Source organism: Leuresthes tenuis, unplaced genomic scaffold, assembly GCF_036924035.1.
Source record: "Leuresthes tenuis unplaced genomic scaffold, fLeuTen1.0.hap1 SCAF_18, whole genome shotgun sequence".
Classification (NCBI taxonomy): Eukaryota; Metazoa; Chordata; class Actinopteri; order Atheriniformes; family Atherinopsidae; genus Leuresthes; species Leuresthes tenuis.
The window spans coordinates 33,462,601-33,469,923 of record NW_027325372.1 but is presented as its reverse complement, the minus strand read 5'-3'; positions in this window follow the sequence as shown (position 1 = coordinate 33,469,923).

Here is a 7,323-nt window from a genome sequence, read left to right as displayed (position 1 = left end):
CCTAATCCATGACTTGATGAAATTCATTCTGCAGTTTTACAATGGAACTTATTTGCAAATCATTTCGGATGAGGCAAGGCAAGGCAAGTTTATCTGTACAGCACAATTCAGCGACAAGGTGATTCAAAGTGCTTTACAGAGACATTAAAACAGAAGAAATAAAAAGCATGATTTAAAATTTAAACAAAAGAAAGAAATAAGAACAATAGATAAAATCAGAAAAAATTATATATATGAAAGATAAAATCAATAGTAAAAATATGATTCCGTTTTGAAACTCAAGCTTATTCAAAACAGCTGAAAATAGATGTGTTCCAGACATGTGGAGCATAGAAGCTGAATGCAGCTTCTCCATGTCTGGTTCTGACTCTGGGAACTGATAAAAAACCGGATCCAGATGACCTGAGGGGTCTGGAAGGTTCATAGTGGGTCAGGAGGTCACTTGTGTATTTTGGTTCTTGACCATTCAGAGCTTTATAGACCAGCATCAGAACTTTAAAGTATATCCTCTGATGGACAGGCAGCCAGTGTAAAGACTTCAGAGCTGGACTGATGTGCTCCACTTTTTTGGTCTTAGTGAGGACTCGAGCAGCTGAGTTCTGGATGAGCTGCAGGTGTCTAACTGATTTTTTAGGTAGACCTGTAAAGATGCTGTTACAATAATCAAGCCTACTGAAGATGAATGCATGGACTAGTTTTTCCAGGTCCTGCTGAGACATCAGATCTTTTAACCTTTATATATTCTTAAGGTGATAGTAGGCTGACTTTGTTATTGCCTTAATGTGTTTGTCCAAATTTAGGTCTGAGTCCATCACTACACCCAGATTTCTGGCCTGGTTGGTAGTTTTTAGATTTATACATTGAAGCTCTGTGGTGACTTTCAATCGTTCATCTTTGGCTCCAAAGACAATTACCTCAGTTTTGTTTTTGTTTAGCTGGAGGAAGTTGTGGCACATCCAGTCATTAATCTCTTCAATGCATTTACCAAGGGCCTGTACAGGCCCTCGGTCTCCTGGTGACATTGTAATATATATATGTGTGTCATCTGCATAGCTATGGTAGTGTATTTGGTTGTTATTTATAATCTGTGCCAGTGGAAGCATGTAGATGTTAAACAGAAGAGGTCCCAGGATGGAACCTTGGGGAACTCCACATGTGATTCTTGTCTGCTCAGATGTAAAGTTACCTATTGACACAAAGTACTTCCTGTTCTCTAAGTATGTTTTAAACCAGTTTAGTACAGTTCCGGAAAGACCAGCCCAGTTCTCCAGTCGTTTGAGTAATATATTGTGGTCAACTGTATCAAAGGCAGCACTGAGATCCAGTAAAACTAAGACTGACATTTTTCCACTGTCTGTATTCAGACTTATGTCATTAAACACTTTGGTCAGAACAGTCTCAGTGCTGTGGTGCTGTCTAAAACCTGACTGGAAGGTATCATAGCAGTTATTTTGTGTTAAAAAGTAATTAAGCTGTTGAAAAACCGCTTTTTCAATGATCTTACTTAAAAATGGGAGATTTGAGATGGGCCTGTAGTTGTTCATTTGCGTCTTGTCAAGATTGTCCTTTTTCAGCAGAGGTTTAATTACAGCTGTTTTTAGTGGCTCTGGAAACACACCTGACATTAATGACAAGTTCACGATCAGTAACAGGTCTGACTCCAAAGTCTTTGAGACCCCTTTGAAAAAACCTGTTGGCAGGATGTCTAAACAGCAAGAGGAGGAGTTCAGGTGACGTAAGATGTCCTCCAGGTCTTTACTGTTAATGGGTTAAAACAGTGTTATGGTGTTTAAACCGGTTTTCGGTGGACACGGTACATATGCTGAACCTGCTGCTGATGTACCAACTGCTTGTCTAATATTTTGGACTTTGTCTATGAAGAATTTGGCAAAGTCATTGCAGGCCATGGTGGAATGGAGTTCAGTTCCCACTGACACAGGAGGGTTTGTTAGCCTGTCAACTGTAGCAAATAAGGCCCGAGCATTATGACTGTTTTTGGTGATGATGTCAGAGAAGTAGGACTTCCTTGCATTCCTCAGTTGTAAATTATAAGAGTGAAGTTTCTCTTTATAGATGTCATAATGAACCTGGAGATTTGTTTTTCTCCATCTGTGCTCAGCTTTCCGACACTCTCTTTTCCCATTTTTCACCAGTGTGGAATTTCGCCATGGAGACTTCTTACTTCCAGAGATAACCTTCACCTTCATGGGAGCAATAGTATCCATAACATTTAACATTTTAGCATTGAAGATACTGATAAACTCACTGACTGAACCCCCGGGCAGGGCAGGTGTTAAAGAGAAGACCTGGTTAAAGGTCTCACTACTGTTTTCAGTTATACACCGTTTTGAGATCACTGCTGTTGAGACATTTGTGTGCACTGAAATCGTTCTCTCAAAGAAAACACAGGAATGGTCAGACAGGCCCACATCAGACACAGTAATCTTTGAAACGTTCACACCCTTAGAGATCAGTAAGTGTAGAGTATGCCCCCTATTATGCATGGCCTCTGTTACATGCTGAGTCAGCCCAAAGTTGTCCAGAGTGTTCCTCAGGTCTTTAGTCCCTCTGTCCTGAGGGTTGTCCATATGGATGTTAAAATCACCAACAATAATTATACAGTTAAAATCAACACAGATCATAGACAGCAGTTCACTGAGGTCTTCAGAAAAATCTGCACAGTATTTGGGGGGCCTGTAAACATTCAGAAACAGGACTCTGGGTGAGGCCTTCAGCTGTATAGCCATATATTCAAAGGACTGAAAACTTCCAGGAGATAACTGCTTACATTGAAATGATTCATTGAATAAGACTGCGACCCCCCCTCCTCTCCTGCTCACTCTGGCCTCGCTGATAAAACTGTAACCAGGAGGGGTCGACTCAATGAGAACAGCAGCACTGTTATTTTGTTCCAACCAAGTTTCAATTAAAAACATAAAATCCAGGGTGTGCTCAGTGATAAAATCATTAATTAAGAATGTTTTCCCAGCTAAAGACCTAACATTTAATAAAGCCAACTTAAGTGTTTTAGAGGTATTATTTGCCCCCTCGTGTTTGGGAGCAGTCTGTGGCACACAAGGTATGATTACTTTATTTAAAGATCTTTTTGAGTGCAACTCTGGGTTTTGACTGGGTCACATTTCTCCTTCTGTCACATAAAAGTACAGAAATTTTAAAATCTTCTAATAAACAGGGTCCCAGCTTGTCCTGGGAAAAGTCAGAATCCACACAGCCTGGACCCCTCACACATCACACATCAGACTGCGGAGACAGAACATGGTGGCAGCGTGGAGGGACAGGAGGGGGTGGGGCTGGGCTCCGTCGCTTCGGCTGCTCTGGTGGGGGCGGGGCTCGGTGGCGAACCTTTGGCTGCTCTGGTGGGGGATTTATGGGGGACAAAAAGGGATTGGGCTGGGGTGTAGATCTAAGCCCAGGATTGACCCGCTCCATCATCTCCTCAGTGAATTTCAGGAAAGGAGAGGAGGAGGGAGAAAGGGAGGGTGAGGAGCAATGACCTGTCAGGGGTTTGGGGGGCTGGGGAAGGTCCTGGTCCTGGTCCCTGGTCCCTGGTCCTGGTCATTAGTGCTGTTGAGAGGGTTTGGGGCAAATAAGGACCCCTCTTCTTGCCTCTGCTGTCTCTCCTTTCCGAAGCTCTTCTCGGGTGGGGGCAGATGGAGTTCCTCCTCAAGGTTTCTGCTGGGATTTGTTTGTTCCTCTCTATGAGATAACTCCTCGTTTATCTCAGCCTTGGCCCCGAGCACAGATGGATGACATAGGAAATAAAATGTGTTGGAGGTGAACAGTTTCACCCCTGACTTGTTCAAATGAAATCCATTTGCCTTAAAAAGATGCCTGCGTTCCCAAAAAATGTTAAAATTATTAATAAAATGCACTGAGTGGTCAGCACATGCCAATAAAAGCCATTTATTCAGTGCCAGCAACCTGCTGAATCTTTCCTCTCCTCCTCGGACTGGTGGTTCAGCTCCACTGATGAATACAGCTGCATTCAGCGAGCTCACTGTGTTTAATAATCCAATGAAGTCCCGTTTCAGAACCTCGGATTGTTGCTTGGACACATCGTTTGACCCTGTATGTAGAACGATGTTTGTCACAGTTGGATATTCATGTGCAATTCCAAGAATTCTCTCCTTTAGATCGTTAACCATATCCTGAGGAAAGCAGAGGACTTTAGTGTTCTTACCGCACATCCTTTGAACATCATTTACGGCAGAGTCACCCACAATCAGAGTTTGAGGCCCAGCCTTTAGCTTTCCCTGTGGCCTTTTACTTTCCAACTGGTTTTCAGTCCTTGCCTTGCTGCTTTGGGATGGATGGTCATCCGATAGAGATCAAGAGTCCTTCGATAGTGGAGCAAATCTGTTCTGCAGTTTCACACTCGGTTGTTTTGGAGGTTTGTTGTTAACCTTCTGATTCACGGATGTCTAGTCCTGTTTCCTCCCATGTACAGGAGTAGAAGAGCTCCTCTGTCTCGTAGGGAGTGAAGGCCAGTCGGTTTCTCGTCCTCCCACTTTCAGGAAACATGATTTACTCTTTGGTTTTGCACCGAGACAGTTCCAGGGAGGATTATTATTCGCTGATTTATTATAATGCACAGAGTCTACTTTCTTGGTTGTGTTATCTGTGCTCCTTAGCTGTGTGTTAGCTTGCTCATCTCCGCTATTTTGAATCAATGGTGAGGTTGTTTCATTTCCACATAGTCCATTTACCTCCACATTTACTTCTAAGCGATGAATTTTCGTCTCCAGTACTGCAGTCTTCTGCAGGAGGCTGTAGTAGTCATCTGTGGAGAAGGGAGGCATCTTGTTGCTAGTTCGCCTAACGGTTTGCACCTTTCCAGGCTATTTAGCTTTAGCTGAGTGCTAGGTGCCCGGACACTGTAAATCAGGCTTCAGCTGTGTGTAGGCCACGCACACGGAGTTGCTGGCTCGTCAGATAAGGTGTAAAAAGAATAAAAAATTATTAAAAATTAGTTAAAAAGTCTTGGTTCACTTAAAAGAAAAAGAATAGAATTATATCCAAGACTTGTGGAAATAAATAGAATGATTTAAAAGCAAATTAAGCAGTAAGCAGCAGGAGGAAGCGGAGACGCGTCTGCACTCTTCAGAAGCAGGAAGCAGACAGATGAGGGTGATGTTCTCTGATGACATGAATAAAGAACCAAACAATCTTATCTTCCATTTGACGAGAACAATGGAGCACAAAAAGAGACAATAGGGAACATCAGTTAACAGTTGTGTTACTTCATATAAATGTCTGGTTACCACAGACCACAGGGTGGCAATGTGGCTCCATAGAAAAGTTAGTCACTTTCCTAAATAATGATTTCTTCCTTATTATACCAAGTACAATCATGAAAAAAATGCAGCTTGGGATATCACTGAAGACTTTAAAGAAACTGTACAAAGGTATAAAACACATTTAACACAGTTTTGAAAATCCATCTGAAAGTTAATCTGGAAGTTAGTCTCACAAACAAAGTTTGTGATAAATAAGATGTCTGTCTCTTCCTGGTGTGGAAATCCCACATTTCCACCAACATTACTGTACGGGATGTTGCTGGGTCCTCCCAAAGAAAAGTTCCATATTAAATCCATACTTGAGTTCACTTCACAGTTGAGTTCTATGAGAGTGATTGCAAGGCACAGGTGGATATGATAAGGATCAAGGCAGGTGGAGCAGTAATCAGGTCTTGACACGTGGTACCAACAGTGTGAAATCATAGTTGCTTACAACATCATGTGATGCAACAACACCTTTTACATACAGATTAGAATAAAAAACACCAAAAAATTGGTTTTATTTATTTCTTTTTTATTTATTTGAATCTATTAATTATATTTTTGAGGCTAGCTTTGTGGCCTTATGCCGCTAACTTTACCTTAGCAGTGCCACAGGGGCGGCTGTAGCTCAGGAGGAAGAGCAGTCGCCCACCAATCGGAAGGACTCGGGCTACATGTCGAAGCGTCCTTGGGCAAGACACTGAACCCCACGTTGCCTCCCAGTGTATCACTGGGGTATGAATGTGTGTATGAATGATTATAAAAAGCACGTAGTTAAGTATCTTAAGACGTGCTGTATGAGTGGGGTGAATGCGGCATGTAGTGAAGCGCTTTGAGTGGTCAGTTAGACTAGAAAAGCGCTATACAAGTACAAGTCCATTTACCATTTACCACAGTGTCATGCTTGTGTTGTTCGACATCAGACATCTTTGGTTGGTTATTGGTCACTGTTATCGATCACTGTTACCTTTCATGCTTTGACCTAAGGGTCCAGATCAGCTTTGATTCTCTCACTTTTCTCCTCATCATTGTTTGTTAGAATTTTCCTTTCTCTGAGCAGTTTTGGAATGTTAGCTAAATTGTTCAGGATCCTTTTTGTTTTTCCTTTGACATAAATTAGGCCTTTAATTGTGTAGTTCAAAGCTCTGTGCTTTACCTTACTTAGAGCAGCTCTGCTATCAATATATTCTGTTGTACTTAAGCATACCAGATCAACAGCGCAGGTAAATTCTTATGGAACTTTTCAAATGAACCATAACACATGAATAAAACTTTTCTCACAGAACATGTCATTCATCCCATTCACATCCTCCCACATTCTGCCCCTCACACTCACTCTTCTTTCCATCTATAAGAATATGTTTGGATCAGTGTATTTAGTAAGTGTTGGGTTTAGTAGGTGGGTTTGTAAACTGATATAAAATCACTCATCATGAAGTAATCAGCTGTTTTGTTCTTTCCATTCCTTCCCCCCTGGCACAGAGTGTATCTACTGTGCACATCTAAAATAATCAGCAAACTCCTGAGTCCTTAAAAGGATTCCCCTCAACTATGGTAACGCTTTAATGTAAGAAACAACTCCTGGATCACATCAATATTGGCTCTCCAGGTTTCATTAATTCTCTCAGCCATGCCTCAACTTTGTGCTAAATGAACATCTGCTTACCTCTGTATGAATGCTAACAAACACTGAGAGTCCTCAGCCAGAGAAAAACACTAAGTAAGCTGAACATTAATGATCCAGAAAAATCTGAGGAAAAATTGAACAGATGGAACACACTGTAAAACTTTAAAATCTGGTGGCACCTTGGTAAGGAGAGCGTGAGGGTTTGGCAGAGTGTAGCCACAACATTTAATATTCTCAAATAAAGCTCTAACCTATACATGGATTTCTCTATTTTATACCTGTTAATATTGGAGTGTCACACTCACTGTGTGTTTTAACCAATAACTCTGCATGTATTAATCAAAGTTAATTCAATTAAATTCTATTTATATAGCTCCAAATACCAACTAATGTCAT